Genomic DNA, 20,940 nt, shown 5'->3' with positions numbered 1-20,940 from the left:
GAGTTTAATTGAACATAATTAGTCTGAGTCTCTGTGGGAACAAACTAGAAAGTATTCTATATTACTTGTGAACGCGTATACTTGCGTGAATATTAGCGCGTGTTTTTGCCTTAACAAGTTTTTGGCGCCACTGCCGGGGACTCGGCGTATTTGTTTAGTTTATGTACTTACATCATTGGTCGTTAGGACTCAGTGATTAAGACATGTTACTTATTGTTTCCGGTTGTGTTTCAGGTACTTTAGCGAGCGTTTATGCAAACTCGTTCTCGTACTCGCAAGAGGACTTTAAATACAACTGAGGAGACAGACGAAGTTCTTGATATTCCGGAGAAGATAGAATTTGAAGATTCGGATTCAGGAAGTGAGCAGAAAGAGCCAGTAATCATGGGTGATCGTATTGTTCTGGCAGATCCAGCTCTTATGGACTTTTCTCGGCCTAAAATTGATGACATTCAGTCAAGCATTCTTCATCCGGCTATCCAAGCTAACACCTTTGAAATCAAGTCGGGCACTATTCAGATGGTGCAGAACTCTGTTTCTTTCGGAGGAGCTGCGACTGAAGACCCCAACATGCACATAAGAAATTTTGTCCAGATCTGCAGTACTTTCAAATATAATGTAATAACCCCAATTTTTGGAAATTTTTGAAACCCTTATGAATAGTGTTTTTGCTGAATGAGAAAACTTTTCATGCCACACTATGTAGGGGTTCTGTTATGGATATTCTGGGATATTATTAGTACTCTATGAAGTATATAAGTGTATGTAAAGATCGTCAGAATCCAATTCCGAACATTTTGGTTTTTCCCGGAAATCCACAAGATACGGAGAGAATTGAGTATAAGGTAACAGGATAAAAAGGATTTAAATTAAAGGATTATAATAGAGGATCATAAAAAGGAATATAATGTATTGAGAAAGGTTAAGGGAACCTAAGTAATAAGATCCCGGGTATGATCCTTCAAACGATAAACGAGAATGAAAGTTAAGCGAACTGTATAACAGATCAGCGGTCATTAGGCAAACGATTAGGAAGTTAATCAAAGGGATTAGTGGGAATGATGTCATCCAACCAATAGAAAGAGGACAAGGAAGGGAGGATGACATCATGAGGATGACATAGGCATGACATGGGAAGGAAGGAGGTGTGGTGGCTTTGTAACCACACAAATTCAAGGGCAAGAAGGTAATTGACTAAAGCAAGCACAAAAACCAAGCAACCAAGCCAAGCAAAAATCATTTTCATCAAAAATCAAAAAGCAACCAAGGCTTTGTTCTTGAAGCTCTCGGCTTTTTACTATTCATTAGGCAAGAATTTTCAAAAACTCAAGATCCAAGCTTCCTAAATTGGTAAGATAATTCCCTAATCATCTTCATGCTTAGTTAGGACTATATCATGAGTTTAAGCCATTAATTCCTTCTCAATCTTCTTCATTTAATCAAAGAAGAAGACTATGAATAGTGTTTTCAAGTTTTTTAACTTGAAGTTTTCTTGTTTTTCTTGAAGATCCAAGCTTTCCTAAGACTTCTCAAAGCTTCTTAAGGCTTCCTAGCTCATCCCACCACTTCAAGGAAGGTATACCATCTCCAAACCCTAGGTTCCTATATATTATAAGATGATTATGATTAGTAGGATGATATTGTAGCTTGTTGTTGTGATTTAGAGTTTGGGATTTGGAATGGTAGTGAAATGGAATCGTAATTGTTGTGGTTTTGATTTAAAAGAACTTAAGTATGATTAAAGTTAAGTTTAGGCATAAGTATGAATGATTAAATTGAATTGGTTGGGATTGTTATGATGTGATAAGGATGGGTGTTGGTTGTATGTTGGATTTGAGGTTGGTTTGTGGTTGGTTTTGAATGGTTAAAAATTGGGAAATCGCGTAAACATAGCCGTCGTAACGTCCGATTTTCTTTGGACTGTTTTTGTGCATAGCATTAGGACCCGAGAACCCCCTGCTAGAATATGACCACTGCCATGTTTAGATAGCTCATGTTACGAGCTTCGTTTTGATATGTAGTTCGTTCGATTCCGATGCACGGTTTAGGAGAAACGACCGTTTCAAGTAACGGCGTTTCGCGAATGAAACTTTTCCCCTCGCCTTACTTTGAAACATAGGTTAAAGACCAAAAAGGGTTAATTAATGTATGAAACATTTATGGTAAGTGTTTTAGGCAGTTGGTAAGACACTCGCGAAGGAATCGCTTTAAAATTCGTAAAGGTTAAATTATTAAAAATGGTGGAGCCGAGGGTACCCGAGTGACTTAAGCGAATCAGTGAGCGCAAAACAAGCGTTAGAGTCTAAGTTAGTTAAAGTATAGATTTACAAGTGATTTTGGTTTAATTCCAACTTACTTGTTGTTTATAGGTTACCAGACTCGTCCCGAGCCTTTTATCACCCCAAGTCGCTCAGGCAAGTATTCTATCCGTTATACTGTTGTTGTGATGTATACATTTGTATATGCATGATCTTGCGATAAATGCATATTGGTTAATTAGCAAATGTTGCGATATATTGAAGCATGCTGATATGGTATATATATATGCATGCCTGTCTCATATTCTTGAGTTATATATCTGTTGGTTCAGTTGATAATACCTATGCTAGAGGATAGCGGTAACTTGCATATACCCTTAGTATAGGGACCCAAAGGTGAAAATATTTTCTAAAACCGGGAGTCGAGGATCCCGAGTAGATTTTGTATATATGGATATGGATATATATATATATATATTTATATATATATATATGGTTATAGTTTTCCAAACTATTAATCGAATAAGGTTTATTCGATAACTTTAACTTTATTTTATTTATTGAATATTATTTGAATATTCATTCGAGGGCTTATGACCCTTTTATTTATTTATCTGAATATTATTTGAATATTCATTCGAGGGCTTATGACTCTTTATATTATTTATTGAATATTATTTGAATATTCATTCGAGGGCTTATGACTCAGTTTATATTATTTATTGAATATTTTTGAATATTCATTTGAGGATCTATGACTCCGATTATTTGCTGAGATATATTCTTTATTTTATTAAAGAATAAGGTGTAAATAATCAAACTTATTTTCGATTATTCAAATAAAGATAGTACTTTTATATAAGTATATCTTTGGTTATTTAATATCCATTTCAAGTATAAGTTTTAATACTTCTACTTCGATTATTTTTATAAGGATTATCTTTATGAGAATATTATTTAAATAATAATATTCAGACATTTTCTAAATATTCTGGGGACTGATTTACTTCATTAAATCAGCTTCACTCCAAACATTCTTAAAAATGTTTTGCGAGTCTTCAAAATGATTTTTAAAAGTTAGAGCGGATCCCAAAACTCATTTTTTTAAGATCCTCCTTTCGAAGGGGATTTAAATACTCGCTCAAAACCTGAGGGATCCGGCTCTGTGGTGTGTTTTATATTCGTAACGAGGTTGCTGTTTTGATAAATGAATTGATTACTTACCCAACACTCGGGAAGTAAAATTCTTGGAACAAGTTAATCCATTAACAGGCATCGCCTGGGAAATATCGGTGAGTTCTCCTTTCCAAATAGATACGACTTCTTGGTGGAGCCGTATCAACAAGTTTCTACTCGGGGAAAGTGGGGACGAGCTTTACGTTTCAGAGTCATGGATTTCATCTGAACTAGGAGTGGCGTAAGTGGCCGAGTAGCGCCGGCCCAGCCTTATTATATTGGCCCAAATGGCCTGGAAGTTCCGCTAAGGCGGTCCATTCCTTAGGAGTTCAGTGTTCGGTTGACAAGTAAATCCGACAGGTTCTCCTCTACATGTAGAAAATGGTGGGGTTGCACTACTACGACTGATCATCGTAAGTGGTCTTCCTGGCGCGGCAAACTCCCGTAATGAGTTCATCATCCAATTGGATATTTCTGCAACACTACCCAGAGCATTTCGATAGAAAGGCTACGGTTGGGCGATTGTTGAGTGTTGGCAGGGTCAAGTTTTCAAAATGATGTTTGCATCAAATGAAGTATCTCGTAACTTCATTTTATTTTGATGATATTTTAAAGGTTGAATCTGTTCAAGTATTATCTTGTAGTCTCATCTATGTGATGAACTTTTGAACTAATTATAACTTGAACGGTGGTAGTTCAAGTAGTATTTGGAAAGGATATAAGTATATTGGAGTATCTTGTAACTTCATCTTTTAAACTTATATCTAGTAAATGATTATCTTATGCATGGCAAAGATTTTCAGAAAAAAAAACGTTGAGACAAGGTTAGATATATGAGATCACCTTGCAACGATATTTTTTTTTATACAGTTATACACTGGGACTTTGTGTATATTATGCATGGAAGAGGACTTCCAATATTTTGAAAAGTATATATGTATATATACTGAATATTTTGCGACTTCATCGCATTAAGATATCAAACTTGGTTCATTTCTTTTGACCAAGACTTTCATGAGTACTATGAGAAAGCTCATATATTGTTAATCATTATACATATTATTTTGGTGGGCTTGCTGCTCACCCTTGCTTTCTTCTTTCATCACACAACATCAGATAGATAAGATGAACAGGACCAAGCTCCCAATTCGCAAGCGGATAGGAAACGTTCCGCAGCTTTCCGGAAGCGTTCAGGCCGCTGTAGCTGAGGTAGAAATTACCAATAGGCTAAGTTTTCAACTAGTAATGTACTAGACTTATGTATATTATGAATTGTAATAATGGCAAAGAAATGTAAATTTATTCAGAAACCTTTTTAAGGTGTATTGACTTAATTGTGGAATAAAACGACTTGTGATTATTTTTGGGTATTCATCTCTGAGACTATAACTTGTGGTGTGTGTGTGTATATTGTGGGGTCACAGTAAAGAGTAGTTGATTTTTTAATAAGATTGGGTGTTGTTAAGGGAAGTGGAACTCGTGACGACCCGGGTCCCCGACCCCGGATCTGGGGGTGTTACAGAAATGGTATCAGAGCTAAGCGTTATAAACCTCAGAGATGATGGGACGTTAAGATAATAAGTTCACTAAGATAATAAGAACTCTTGCCAAGTTCATAGTCGGGCTACCTAACGTAGCACTGACAGATAAAACCCTTACGCGAACCCTTATAAGTATCATGATAGTAACATAGTTCGTTCTCGTATAGGGCAGCAGAGCACCGAACCTTGAGGTTCAGGAGCATCAACATGTGGATGTTTTATTACAAGTTGGAGATCAAATTGTGAATCCGATGGAGTACCCTAATGAGGGACCGGATGAGGTTCAGATAGAGAATGTTGCGGTTGAGGATGTTATTCCGGAAAGGATTGTGGCTGAGGAGGATCTCATGGAGGATCCTGATGAGAATGAAGAGAGGACCGCTGAGGAACTGATGACCGTAGTCAGGGCGACTACCAGAGCAAGAATGGCCGCGAGGGTGGCACTAGAGGATGAAGAGTTACCAAGGGCACAAAGGTTAATGAGGGCAGAAGGAGTGGGGCCTTTCACGACCCCAATTATACCAGTATCAGACCCTCTTCCAGAGGCTCCTGTAGACATCCATGAGGTTCCACCAATTCCTGTCCCATCCCCTGTACAGAGCCCAGCACATACTGAGGAAATGCCACCTTTATCCCCTGAACCATTGTCACCTGATACCGTGCTTGGTTATCCATTTGGATCTCCTGGGTTTGCACCACCCGCACCCCATGGACTGCTAGATGCTACCACTCAGGCTTCTCTTATCGCCAATTATTATATGACTTTGGGTGGCCTGTCTGAGGCCCGTAATGTTAGGAGTGATCTGTTGGATCGACTTACTGCACCAAGGATTGAGGGCGGGATACTTCCGGCAGGATTAGCGTATAGCATGGAAAGGATTGAGGCTACCACCCGTGTTACAGCTAGAGGCCATCTTGAGGGTCAGGTCGATCCGGCTCTACTTGCGACTATCTTAGACCTCATCACCTCTGTGATGGAGCAGGTTAGGGATGTCGTGCGTGCTCGCATCTCTTAATCCATGGTAGTGTGTAGAGCCAGAGCAATCAAACAAGGGTTTCATGTAGCACCGCTTTTGGAGGATTAGCCTAAGTTATGAATGATTAGTTTTAATGATGAGATGACTATCTACGGTAGTACTTTTGGGATAGGAGCGATAAGTTCAAATGATGTAACCCTCTGTAATATGTTCAGTTGTTGTACCCTCGAACAAATGGTTATGTATATATTCGTTAATTTCAGTTCAGGTCAGTTTGTTTATGATAAATCACATTATTAATTGCTCTATTAACACTTAAGAGAGTGTCATGAAGTTTATCGAACTTAAGAATTCATGATTTGCAATTGTGCAAGGACTAAACGAAGGGGAAGACTTAAGCAAAGTAAGTAAGATAAATATCCGGAGATTCTCAAAATTTTCCAAGTAATATGCCCCCACAAGGAAAAAGATTAAGGGCAAACCTGGAACGTGATAATCAGGGAGGTTGCAATTAAGATATAAAGAACCCGGAATATAATAAAGTGGAAAATGAAGATTTTAAATTAAAAGATGACTCCAATTATGGGGAGTAGGAAGAAATATTTAGACTAAGAAAGCAAAAGTCGAGCGAGATAAGGAGACCCGAGACGGTACTCCTATACAGAAATTCATGAACCTGTCTAAATAGAACTTATATTTTATTCCCAACCACCACCTTGAGGAAACAATGTGGTGTGAAATTCTTTCATGACCTTTAAATCGCTAAGCTCTCAGAGTTCCAAGAAACAGGCTGACCCAGCCGAGGCAAGAACCTGGCTAAAGGAAATATAGGAATCATTTGAGATTCAAAATGATTGATGAACCACCAAAGACCATTTTTGTCACTTACCCTCCTAAGAGAGAGACCACCCGTTGGTGAAAGACCAAGAAAGGCACGGAGCCAGAGGTTAGAATAAACTGATTTAAGTCCAGTCAATTGTTTTCGGGAAAGTAATTCCCAAAGATAAGGAGATAGTGTAAAAGCTTTAGAGCCAGAACAAAGGCAGACAAGTATGATAAATTATGAATCTAAGTTGTAAAAGTTGTCAAGATTCGTTCTGAGGACACGAATCCAGAATGACGGGATGTTTGAAATCAATGCTTATATTGTGATTGGTTTGTGAAATAATGATAAGAGAAAGGAAAATAAAAAAAAGAAACTGAAGTGGAAAGGAATATAAAGGCAATAGAGTTTGAGGAATGATAAGGGAGTTGGGTATGAGGAAACCCTAAAGACTCATAGCAATAGAAATAGAAAAGTATGTAATCGTCAGGATGATGATCCACCATGAGTTAAAATTGATGGTTGAAGGCATAAGAGATACATATATTGTACCCCCTTTAAGTTGGGAGGATTCGAGGAAACCTTGAGATAGTTCGAAGGATAAATATTGAGACACGGATAGACTGAGGAGACAAGAAAGTAAGAAATCAGGAAAAATTGGATGAAGGAAGTGACCTTCAATAATGTGAAATGTAAGACCGGTGGCTCGATACCCAGAAAGGGAGACGCCAGGTATGGGAGGTATCCCAACATTGAGGTGACTGTTGAGATAAACAACAAAAGTAAATAAGGAATTATTAAGAAGAAGTTCACGTTGAACATGACCAATATCTTCCAGAACATCCATGTTATCATTACCAAATCAGGAAAGAAAAGCGGATGACCATTGTTATCTTTTGGAGGCCATATGGATTGACCTCAATTTGAATAAGGATGCTATTATGAAGTTAGGTATAGACTATCGAGGTGGGAATGATGAATAAGATAATCTATCAAGGATATATGACTTGATTTATCCATGGAAGGACGCAGGTACCTTTTAAAGGTGGAATTAAGGATAGAACATTGGTAACTTAAAATGAATCCTAGGGGACTGCATAAAGGTTGGCATGTCACCCTTAATAGGGACAGTATGAGTTTTGACAGTATGATTGGGAAAGGGTTAAGGTAACAACAACCTTTAAGAATCAGTGGAGAAATTTTTCAGAAGAATATAGACAATGGTTCTAGTATTAGTAAATGGTATTGTGATATGCCCTGTATCTAGGGAATACAGGAGGAACGATTGAAGGATAACCTTAGAGGTTTTACAAGGAAAAAGGTAATATTCAAAATTCTCAAGAATAGAAATGTTGATAAAGGAAATATGACGTAATTATAATGTTGCCAAGTGAGGCACGTGCTAAACCACGAGAAAGTATGGATCGAACCAGTAATGGTCGAAATTGTTCAGGGCAATTAGGACTTAAGAAAAAAAAATGTTCTAAGTATGATTGAGAGTCAGTCTTGACAGTGATTAGCCTCTAAAGAATGAGGCAATAACTTATGGAAAAATGGTGATATTTTTTCCCATCTGATTTTAAGGAAAACATCTTCACTCAAGCAGTGATCGGAAATAAGGTAGAAAATTTATTTGGAGGTGGTTAAAATGACATTGACTGTAAGGAAATTTTACTATCAGGAAAGGCCAAAGAGGTGGCCGACACTTTAAAGGTAAGTGGATAATTATAGGCGCGTGTGCCAAAAGAATACAGTGATGATGGTTAAAACTGTGAAGGTTGTATTATGGTTTGGAAGATTGACATTCCTTCTGATGACTGTGCAATACCCAACCGTAATAGTAGTTGGTAAAGGTTTAATTCGTGTAATCGCCATGAACGGGCTATCTATCTTATAAGGTCCTATCTTGAGATAAGCCAGAACCATGTTTCAAAAAGGACTAGATGAACCCTTGAGTTAATTCTTCTATTTAGGGCGTATGATTAAGAATGGTATTAACCTGCTATCGTTGCTTCGATTGAAACTCTTCTGCACTTTTATTTGCTTCATGTCATGTATGTATGTCAGGATCAGGAGTGTTCTTCATGAATCAGGAGTGGTGATTATGTTACCTCCTTAGAATGATTTGATACGACATGGATAGACTCCGTATGGTTAGCTATTAAGACTTCATGGAAAATGAATGACTACAGTAGGTCAGTGGTGGACCATAGTAAGACAGCAATGATTCTGCGAGTAATGAGCTGATTACAACCGTGAGAGTTGTATTGGAATGGGTGTTGAGATTGAGTACCACTAATCGGGTCGTGGTAGTGTATAAGTTATCATTGATAGACTAATTAAGTAGAGTAATCTACCTATTGAATATTTATTCTTTCTTATCAATAGAGAGCCGTATTATTATACGAGGAAGATTGCGATGCAAGCATAGAATTCTAGTAACGATGATGTCTAGAATGAGATCCCAGGTTTGATTTTCGATATCGAGGGAGTTTCAAAGGTAATTGTGTACAAGCTAGAGGAAGTGCATGGGTCCATAGAATGATGGATGGAATAGTAAATATTTAAGCATGTGAAATGCGATGCAATAATACTCGATGTTGATATAAATACATATATGTTTTGTTCTCCTATGATAAACCTCTATAGTTCAGAGGTAGATTCCAAGCCAGATATTTTATGGCAATATTTTTTTTACATATATATACAATTCTCTTCAGTTTGCTCTTTTCTCTTCTTTTTATTTCATGTAAGCTGAGAAGAACAACCCTTCCAGAAGGGGAGGTATTGCCGAATGACTATCTATCTTTGTGATAGAAGCCTAGTAGGATACCACATGTTGTTTAATTGCTTGTCAAGTACTAAAGGCTGGCCACCTTCTGTACTAACTATGCGATATAACAAGTATTCATGATCATAGTGATCTCTCAACAAATTCCTTTACTTCTATTTGATTGATCAAATTTTGGAAAATAGAAACAACTGAAAAAGGAGTAATAAAGTGGTGGTAGTATGCGGAATGGAAACACATTCGTGATACTAAGGTTGACGTGGTTATTAAAAGGTTATAGAATGCTAGCGAGCAAAAGTATAACCAGTATAATATTAGGAACGGAAGGTAGTAGCGATTACGAACTGGAAAAGAATGGGTATTGAGAAGCAGAAGCTCTAATGCTAAAAGCAATAATGAGAGTCGGTGCAATAGACTTGAAAGAAATTGGAATGATCACTTAACACGGGTTGAGTTTTCTTACGACAATAGATCATATGTCAGTATCGAGGTGTCGCCTTATGAGATCCTTGAGGGAAGACAATGTCGATCTCCCTTATGTTAGGATGAAGTTGTAGAGCGCAAGATGCTCGGACCCGCAGTAGTCCAAAGGACCAAGGATATGATAGATCTAATCAGAGGACGGCTGGTAGTAGCCCAAGATGGACATGATAAGTATGTTGATTTGACACGAAAGGATAAAGAGTATGAAATAGGGGACCTAGTAATGTTATAGGTATCCCTTGGAAAGGATTGATGAGGTTCGGAAAGAAAGGAAAGCTAAGTCTACAATTTGTTGGACCCTTGGATATATTAAGACGTTTGGGAAGTTAGCATATGAGCTAGCCCTAACCCCGAACATGTAGCAGGTCGTAACGTGTTTCACGTATCAATGTTAAGGAGGTGTAATTCAGATGCCAGATAAATAGAGGCATATGAGCGCATAGATATGCAACCCGACGTAACCTATATGGAGCAACCAGGAAGGGTTATAGAGTGAAAAGGAACAAGTGCTTAGGAGAAGGATTATCAAACTAGGCAGAGTTTGGTGGTAGAACCACAATGTGGGAAAATTGACTCGAGAGTTAGAAAGTGTAATGCTAAGAAAGTATCCCCATTTGTTTTCTATCTGATTCCGGGACGGAATCCTTTTAAGGAGGGGAGACTGTAATAACCCCAATTTTTGGAAATTTTTGAAACCCTTATGAATAGTGTTTTTGCTGAATGAGAAAACTTTTCATGCCACACTATGTAGGGGTTCTGTTATGGATATTCTGGGATATTATTAGTACTCTATGAAGTATATAAGTGTATGTAAAGATCGTCAGAATCCAATTCTGAACACTTTGGTTTTTCCCGGAAATCCACAAGATACGGAGAGAATTGAGTATAAGGTAACAGGATAAAAAGGATTTAAATTAAAGGATTATAATAGAGGATCATAAAAAGGAATATAATGTATTGAGAAAGGTTAAGGGAACCTAAGTAATAAGATCCCGGGTATGATCCTTCAAACGATAAACGAGAACGAAAGTTAAGCGAACTGTATAACAGATCAGCGGTCATTAGGCAAACGATTAGGAAGTTAATCAAAGGGATTAGTGGGAATGATGTCATCCAACCAATAGAAAGAGGACAAGGAAGGGAGGATGACATCATGAGGATGACATAGGTATGACATGGGAATGAAGGAGGTGTGGTGGCTTTGTAACCACACAAATTCAAGGGCAAGAAGGTAATTGACTAAAGCAAGCACAAAAACCAAGCAACCAAGCCAAGCAAAAATCATTTTCATCAAAAATCAAAAAGCAACCAAGGCTTTGTTCTTGAAGCTCTCGGCTTTTTACTATTCATTAGGCAAGAATTTTCAAAAACTCAAGATCCAAGCTTACTAAATTGGTAAGATAATTCCCTAATCATCTTCATGCTTAGTTAGGACTATATCATGAGTTTAAGCCATTAATTCCTTCTCAATCTTCTTCATTTAATCAAAGAAGAAGACTATGAATAGTGTTTTCAAGTTTTTTAACTTGAAGTTTTCTTGTTTTTCTTGAAGATCCAAGCTTTCCTAAGACTTCTCAAAGCTTCTTAAGGCTTCCTAGCTCATCCCACCACTTCAAGGAAGGTATACCATCTCCAAACCCTAGGTTCCTATATATTATAAGATGATTATGATTAGTAGGATGATATTGTAGCTTGTTGTTGTGATTTAGAGTTTGGGATTTGGAATGGTAGTGAAATGGAATGGTAATTGTTGTGGTTTTGATTTAAAAGAACTTAAGTATGATTAAAGTTAAGTTTAGGCATAAGTATGAATGATTAAATTGAATTGGTTGGGATTGTTATGATGTGATAAGGATGGGTGTTGGTTGTATGTTGGATTTGAGGTTGGTTTGTGGTTGGTTTTGAATGGTTAAAAATTGGGAAATCGCGTAAACATAGCCGTCGTAACGTCCGATTTTCTTTGGACTGTTTTTGTGCATAGCATTAGGACCCGAGAACCCCCTGCTAGAATATGACCACTGCCATGTTTAGATAGCTCATGTTACGAGCTTCGTTTTGATATGTAGTTCGTTCGATTCCGATGCACGGTTTAGGAGAAACGACCGTTTCAAGTAACGGCGTTTCGCGAACGAAACTTTTCCCCTCGCCTTACTTTGAAACATAGGTTAAAGACCAAAAAGGGTTAATTAATGTATGAAACATTTATGGTAAGTGTTTTAGGCAGTTGGTAAGACACTCGCGAAGGAATCTCTTTAAAATTCGTAAAGGTTAAATTATTAAAAATGGTGGAGCCGAGGGTACCCGAGTGACTTAAGCGAATCAGTGAGCGCAAAACAAGCGTTAGAGTCTAAGTTAGTTAAAGTATAGATTTACAAGTGATTTTGGTTTAATTCCAACTTACTTGTTGTTTATAGGTTACCAGACTCGTCCCGAGCCTTTTATCACCCCAAGTCGCTCAGGCAAGTATTCTATCCGTTTTACTGTTGTTGTGATGTATACATTTGTATATGCATGATCTTGCGATAAATGCATATTGGTTAATTAGCAAATGTTGCGATATATTGAAGCATGCTGATATGGTATATATATATGCATGCCTGTCTCATATTCTTGAGTTATATATCTGTTGGTTCAGTTGATAATACCTATGCTAGAGGATAGCGGTAACTTGCATATACCCTTAGTATAGGGACCCAAAGGTGAAAATATTTTCTAAAACCGGGAGTCGAGGATCCCGAGTAGATTTTGTATATATGGATATGGATATATATATATATATATATTTATATATATATATATGGTTATAGTTTTCCAAACTATTAATCGAATAAGGTTTATTCGATAACTTTAACTTTATTTTATTTATTGAATATTATTTGAATATTCATTCGAGGGCTTATGACCCTTTTATTTATTTATCTGAATATTATTTGAATATTCATTCGAGGGCTTATGACTCTTTATATTATTTATTGAATATTATTTGAATATTCATTCGAGGGCTTATGACTCAGTTTATATTATTTATTGAATATTTTTGAATATTCATTTGAGGATCTATGACTCCGATTATTTGCTGAGATATATTCTTTATTTTATTAAAGAATAAGGTGTAAATAATCAAACTTATTTTCGATTATTCAAATAAAGATAGTACTTTTATATAAGTATATCTTTGGTTATTTAATATCCATTTCAAGTATAAGTTTTAATACTTCTACTTCGATTATTTTTATAAGGATTATCTTTATGAGAATATTATTTAAATAATAATATTCAGACATTTTCTAAATATTCTGGGGACTGATTTACTTCATTAAATCAGCTTCACTCCAAACATTCTTAAAAATGTTTTGTGAGTCTTCAAAATGATTTTTAAAAGTTAGAGCGGATCCCAAAACTCATTTTTTTAAGATCCTCCTTTCGAAGGGGATTTAAATACTCGCTCAAAACCTGAGGGATCCGGCTCTGTGGTGTGTTTTATATTCGTAACGAGGTTGCTGTTTTGATAAATGAATTGATTACTTACCCAACACTCGGGAAGTAAAATTCTTGGAACAAGTTAATCCATTAACAGGCATCGCCTGGGAAATATCGGTGAGTTCTCCTTTCCAAATAGATACGACTTCTTGGTGGAGCCGTATCAACAAGTTTCTACTTGGGGAAAGTGGGGACGAGCTTTACGTTTCAGAGTCATGGATTTCATCTGAACTAGGAGTGGCGTAAGTGGCCGAGTAGCGCCGGCCCAGCCTTATTATATTGGCCCAAATGGCCTGGAAGTTCCGCTAAGGCGGTCCATTCCTTAGGAGTTCAGTGTTCGGTTGACAAGTAAATCCGACAGGTTCTCCTCTACATGTAGAAAATGGTGGGGTTGCACTACTACGACTGATCATCGTAAGTGGTCTTCCTGGCGCGGCAAACTCCCGTAATGAGTTCATCATCCAATTGGATATTTCTGCAACACTACCCAGAGCATTTCGATAGAAAGGCTACGGTTAGGCGATTGTTGAGTGTTGGCAGGGTGAAGTTTTCAAAATGATGTTTGCATCAAATGAAGTATCTCGTAACTTCATTTTATTTTGATGATATTTTAAAGGTTGAATCTGTTCAAGTATTATCTTGTAGTCTCATCTATGTGATGAACTTTTGAACTAATTATAACTTGAACGGTGGTAGTTCAAGTAGTATTTGGAAAGGATATAAGTATATTGGAGTATCTTGTAACTTCATCTTTTAAACTTATATCTAGTAAATGATTATCTTATGCATGGCAAAGATTTTCAGAAAAAAAAACGTTGAGACAAGGTTAGATATATGAGATCACCTTGCAACGATATTTTTTTTATACAGTTATACACTGGGACTTTGTGTATATTATGCATGGAAGAGGACTTCCAATATTTTGAAAAGTATATATGTATATATACTGAATATTTTGCGACTTCATCGCATTAAGATATCAAACTTGGTTCATTTCTTTTGACCAAGACTTTCATGAGTACTATGAGAAAGCTCATATATTGTTAATCATTATACATATTATTTTGGTGGGCTTGCTGCTCACCCTTGCTTTCTTCTTTCATCACACAACATCAGATAGATAAGATGAACAGGACCAAGCTCCCAATTCGCAAGCGGATAGGAAACGTTCCGCAGCTTTCCGGAAGCGTTCAGGCCGCTGTAGCTGAGGTAGAAATTACCAATAGGCTAAGTTTTCAACTAGTAATGTACTAGACTTATGTATATTATGAATTGTAATAATGGCAAAGAAATGTAAATTTATTCAGAAACCTTTTTAAGGTGTATTGACTTAATTGTGGAATAAAACGACTTGTGATTATTTTTGGGTATTCATCTCTGAGACTATAACTTGTGGTGTGTGTGTGTGTATATTGTGGGGTCACAGTAAAGAGTAGTTGATTGTTTAATAAGATTGGGTGTTGTTAAGGGAAGTGGAACTCGTGACGACCCGGGTCCCCGACCCCGGATCTGGGGGTGTTACATATAATGGTGTGACTGATGATGCTATCAAGCTGAGGCTTTTCCCATTCTCACTGAGAGATAAAGCTAAGGACTGGTTACATTCTGAACCAGCTGGGTCCATCACTACTTGGCAAGATCTTGCGCAAAAGTTTCTGGTGAAGTTTTATCCAATGGCCAAGGCTGCTGCTATGAGGAGTGCTCTTACTCAGTTTGTGCAGCAACCTACAGAATCTATGTGTGAAGCTTGGGAACGCTATAAGGAAATGTTGAGAAAATGTCCACATCATGGAATGCCCGATTGGATGGTGATCACTAGTTTCTATAATGGTTTAGGGGCCCAATCTCGGCCCATGCTCGATGCAACAGCTGGAGGCACCTTGTGGGACAAAAGCTATACTGAGGCTTATAATCTTATTGAGAATATGGCTGCAAATGAGCATCAAAACCCAACTCAAAGGATGATTCCAGCCACCGCTATTGCAGCGCAACTCCAAGCGTTGTCTATGAAGGTCGATTCTCTCGCTACCTATGGAGTCAATCAAATAGCTATGGTCTGTGAGCTTTGTGCAGGTTCTCATGCTACGGATCAGTGTTATCTTGTTAACGAATCTGTTCAGTATGTGAACAATTATCAGCGACAACAGCAGCCTGTGACAGCTACTTATCATCCTAACAACAGAAATCATCCAAATTTCAGCTGGGTAATAATCAGAATGCTATTCAGCCACCATATCAGCAAGGTGTGAGTAAACAGTTCAATCCACCTGGATTCCAGCAACCACAGCAGTATGCTCAAAGGTAATCATATCCTCAATAGGGAGGTGCAGCTGCACCCACTAGTGCTGATTTTGAGGAACTTAAGCTGTTATGCAAGAGTCAGGCGGTGTCGATCAAGACCTTGGAAAATCAAATCGGTCAAATAGCCAATGCAGTGCTCAATCGCCAACCTGGCATACTTCCCAGTGACATGGAAGTTCCAGGCAGGAAGGAAGCTAAAGAGCAAGTCAAGGCTATTACCTTAAGGTCTGGGAAAGTTGCTGATGCTGAAAAGGAAAAAGAAGGAGAAGCTGAAGTTGGAGATGAAGAAGTTAAGCAAAAGGAGAAAGCGGCAGAACCAAGGAAGACTACTGTTGAACACACTCTGCCTGAGGGTAATACAGGGGAGAAACAGCTCTATCCTCCACCACCTTTCCCTAAGAGATTGCAACAACAAAAGCTGGATAAGCAGTTCGGTAAGTTTTTGGAGGTGTTCAAGAAACTTCACATCAATATACCTTTCGCTGAGGCTCTGGAGCAAATGCCTAGTTATGCAAAGTTTATGAAGAGAATTCTTTCAAGGAAGGTGAAACTGGATGACCTTGAGACCGTTGCTCTAACGGAAGAATGCAGTGCTGTGCTGCAGCAAAAGTTACCTCCAAAGCTTAAAGATCCAGGTAGCTTCACCATTCCTTGCACCATTGGCAAGTTGTCTTTTGACAAATGTCTTTGCGATTTGGGAGCAAACATTAATCTAATACCGTTGTCGATCTTTAAAAAGTTGGATTTGCCTTATCCAAAGCCCACCTACATGTCTCTACAATTGGCTAATCGTTCTATTACTTACCCAAGAGGCATAGTGGAGGATGTGCTAGTCAAGGTGGATAAGCTCTTCTTTCCTGCAGACTTTGTTATTCTGGATTTCGAGGAAGATAAGAAGATTCCCATAATCTTGGGAAGACCTTTCTTGGCTACTGGCCGTACCTTGATAGATGTGTAGAAAGGTGAACTTACAATGAGGGTGTAGGATCAGGATGTGACCTTCAATATATTCAAAGCAATGAAATTCCCTACAGAAGATGAGGAGTGCTTAAAAGTGGATTTGATTGATTCTGCGGTTACTTCAGAACTCGATCATATGCTAATGTCTGATGCATTAGAAAAGGCCTTAGTGGGGGATTTTGGCAGTGATGATGAGGATGGCAATGAGCAATTACAATATCTTAATGCTTCTCCCTGGAGGCGAAAGCTGGACATGCCGAATCTCTTGGTACTTCTGACCTCAAAAATACTGAAGGAAAGCTCAAACCATCAATTGAGGAAGCACCCACCTTGGAGCTTAAGCCATTCCCTGACCACTTGAGGTATGCTTTTTTAGGTGATGCATCTATATTACCTGTTATTATTGCATCTGACCTTTCAGGTAGTGAGGAGGAAAAACTCTTAAGGATTTTGAGAGAATTCAAATCGGCTATTGGATGGACCATAGCAGACATCAGGGGGATCAGCCCTTCATATTGCATGCATAAGATTCTACTCGAGGAGGGTAGTAAGCCAATTGTTGAGCAACAGCGCAGACTTAATCCTATCATGAAAGAGGTGGTGAAGAAAGAAATTCTGAAGTGGCTGGATGCAGGAATCATTTATCCTATCTCTGACAGTTCTTGGGTAAGCCCCGTGCAATGTGTGCCTAAGAAAGGAGGTATTACTGTGGTAGCAAATGAGAAGAACGAGCTCATCCCCACTCGAACAATCACAGGATGGAGAGTATGCATAGACTACCGAAAGTTGAACAAGGCCATGAGGAAGGATCACTTCCCTCTTCCGTTTATTGATCAGATGCTTGACAGGTTGGCTGGTCATGAGTATTATTATCTTCTGAATGGCTACTCGGGGTATAATCAGATTTGTATTGCACCAGAGGATCAAGAAAAGACTACCTTCACTTGTCCATTTGGCACGTTTGCTTTTCGCAGAGTTTCGTTTGGGTTATATGGCACATCGGCCACTTTTCAGAGATGTATGATGGCTATATTCTCTGACATGATTGGCAATAATGTCGAGGTGTTCATGGACGACTTCTCCGTCTTTGGACATTCGTATGATGAATGTTTGAATAATCTTCGTGCCGTACTCAAAAGGTGTGTGGAAACTAATTTGGTGCTCAATTGGGAAAAATGTCATTTTATGGTGCGTGAAGGCATTATTCTTGGGCATAAGGTCTCTAGCAAGGGTCTTGAGGGGGACAAAGCCAAGGTGGGAGTCATTGAAAATCTTCCACCACCTATTTATGTGAAAGGAATTCGTAGTTTTCTTGGTCATGCGGGTTTTTATCGGCGTTTCATCAAGGACTTTTCGAAGATATCTAAGTCGCTGTGCAACTTGCTTGAGAAGGATGTGTCTTTCAAATTTGATGATGAATGTTTGATGGCATTCGAGACTCTTAAGAAGAGTTTGATCACTGCACCAGTTATTATAGCACCGGATTGGACAGAGCCTTTTGAGATGATGTGTGATGCGAGTGATTATGCGGTAGGCGCAGTTCTTGGGCAGCACAAGAATAATCTCTTTCATGTGGTCTACTATGCTAGCAAGACCTTAAATAGGGCCCAAATGAACTACACCACTACTGAGAAGGAGCTCTTGGCTATAGTCTTTGGTTTCGAAAAATTTTGATCTTATCTGCTTGGGACAAAAGTGACAGTATTCACTGATCATGCGGCCATTCGCTATTTGGTTTCCAAGAAGGATTCGAAGCCGAGACTCATTCATTGGGTGCCCTTACTACAGGAATTTGAGTTAGAGATTAAGGATCGAAAAGGTACTCATAATCAAGTAGCTGACCATCTCTCTAGATTGGAGAATCCCGAGTCTACTTCACATGATAAGATATTGATCAACGAATCTTTTCCGGATGAGCAGTTGTTCGCAGTTTAGGAGGAAGAGCCATAGTTTGCAGATATTATGAATTATCTTGTCAGCAATATAATGCCTCCTAATTTGACCACAACTCAAAAGAAGAAGTTTATGCATGAGGTGAAGTGGTATATGTGGGATGAACCGTATTTGTTTAGACAGGGAGCTGACCAGATCATCAGGAGATGTATCCCATTCTGTGAGACGGAGGGGATATTACGAGACTGCCACTCCACAGTTTATGGAGGACACTATGGTGGTGAAAAGTTGGCAGCTCGTATTCTGCAAGCAGGTTTTTTCTGGCCTACCTTGTTTAAGGATGCTCATCAATTTATTTTAAGGTGTGATCGTTGCCAAAGAGTGGGAAATTTGACGAGAAAGGATGAGATGCCGTTAAATGTGATGCTTGAGTTGAGGTCTTTGTTGTTTGGGGAATCGATTTCATGGGGCCTTTTGTCTCGTCCAACAATCAGTACATTTTGCCGGCAGTCGATTATGTCTCAAAATGGGTAGAAGTCAAAGCTCTACCGACAAATGATGCAAAGGCAGTGTTAAATTTTCTTCATAAGCAGATTTTCACAAGGTTTGGAACGCCTCGAGTAATCATAAGTGATGAAGGGTCGCATTTCTGCAACCGTAAGTTCACTTCTATGATGCAGCGTTATAACGTGAATCATCGAGTTGCTACTGCCTATCATCCGCAAACAAATGGTCAAGCGGAAGTATCTAACAGAGAGATCAAGCGCATTCTAGAGAAGGTTATTTGTCCGTCAAGGAAGGATTGGTTTTAAAGCTCGATGAAGCTGTTTGGGCTTACAGAACAGCATACAAAACTCCACTTGGTATGTTCCCGTTTCAACTGGTGTATGGTAAGGGATGTCATTTACCTGCGGAGCTTAAAAATAAGGCCTATTGGGCGTTGAAAAAGTTGAACCTGGATCTAGATGCAGCTGGAAAGAAGCGAATGCTTCAGCTTAATGAACTTGATAAATTTCGACTGCAAGCGTACGAGAACAACAAAATGTACAAGGAAAAGGTGAAAAAGTGGCACGATAGGAAGCTACATCCTAAGTTATTCGTACCGGGGCAACAAGTTCTCTTATTCAACTCTCGTCTCTGACTTTTTCCTGGGAAGTTAAAATCAAGATGGTCTGGACCTTTTATTGTCAAAACTGTGTTTCCACATGGAGCGGTGGAGATTTTTGAGAATGATCTGGACCAAGCATTCAAGGTTAATGGTCAGCGTTTGAAGCACTACTATGGGGACACGACAAACCGAGAAGTGGTTAGTGCCGTTTTATTGTCAACTTGAGGAAGGTACGCAACGTCAAGCTAATGACAAAAAAGAAGCGCTTCGTGGGAGGCAACCCATGATTTGGTATTACAGGAACCCTTAGAAGTTAATAACCTATCCAAAACCACAAAAAAATCAGAAAAATTGGGCCATAAATTTTTTTTCCAGTAGCCTCCTGAGCGACCGCTCAGCTCTGCTGAGCGATCGCTCAGGGGTCGGCTGGGAGAAAAAATTTTAGTTCCATAAAAATCCAAAAAAAAATCAGAAAAATAAAAAAACAAAATACATCCCATAAACCCACGACCTATTTCCCCATTATCCCATGATTTTAACCCTTAAACCCAATCCTAATCAAATTCTACCCTAATCCATACCCTATATATACATACACCTATCCCATATATCTCCCATACTCTTTCTACACTTCAACTCTCTCCCAACACAAAAACATAAATCTCAAGCACTTTTATTCAGATTCGATGGCACCCAAGAGAGCAAGGACTATTGATAGCAGCAGCACTGTCCCTACTGCTGATTCTTCGAGGGGTACTGCTGCGAGGTCTCGTTTGATTGATAGGGCTGCTGAGGAGGAGTACACTAGACTTCTGTGGAAGCCGATTCTGAAGGAGAGGGGCTTTTTACCATCGGGGAGAGATGGTGAGTTGTTGCCTATGATTGCTGAGAAGGGGTGGATAGCTTTTTGTGAGTCGCCTGAAGCAGTGCCGATGAGTGTGGTTCGCGAGTTCTATGGGAACGTGAAGGCCGAGAAGAATGGGTATTCTGTGGTCCGGGGGATGATGGTTGATTATCACCCAGCGGCGATTCGCCATGTGATTGGGCAGAGACAGAGGAAGCCCACGGAGGAGAGCTGAAACGAGAAGACTGCTGGGGATTTTGACTTGGATTTGATTTGTGCTACTCTCTGTAGGCCGGGCACAGTAT

General features: G+C 38.8%; 1 non-coding gene across 1 annotated transcript; it reads right to left on the bottom strand.

Moving 5' to 3' along the window:
• Positions 1 to 15,217: 15,217 nt before the first annotated feature.
• Positions 15,218 to 15,324, bottom strand: LOC141694864 (small nucleolar RNA R71). Its single transcript, XR_012564145.1, has one exon. It is a non-coding gene; the product is annotated as a small nucleolar RNA R71 (small nucleolar RNA).
• Positions 15,325 to 20,940: the final 5,616 nt, after the last annotated feature.

The sequence above is a fragment of the Apium graveolens genome, chromosome 10, assembly GCF_009905375.1.
Source record: "Apium graveolens cultivar Ventura chromosome 10, ASM990537v1, whole genome shotgun sequence".
NCBI classification, from domain to species: Eukaryota; Viridiplantae; Streptophyta; class Magnoliopsida; order Apiales; family Apiaceae; genus Apium; species Apium graveolens.
Note: the sequence above shows the minus strand (reverse complement) of the source record. Positions and strands in the feature narration are given on the sequence as shown.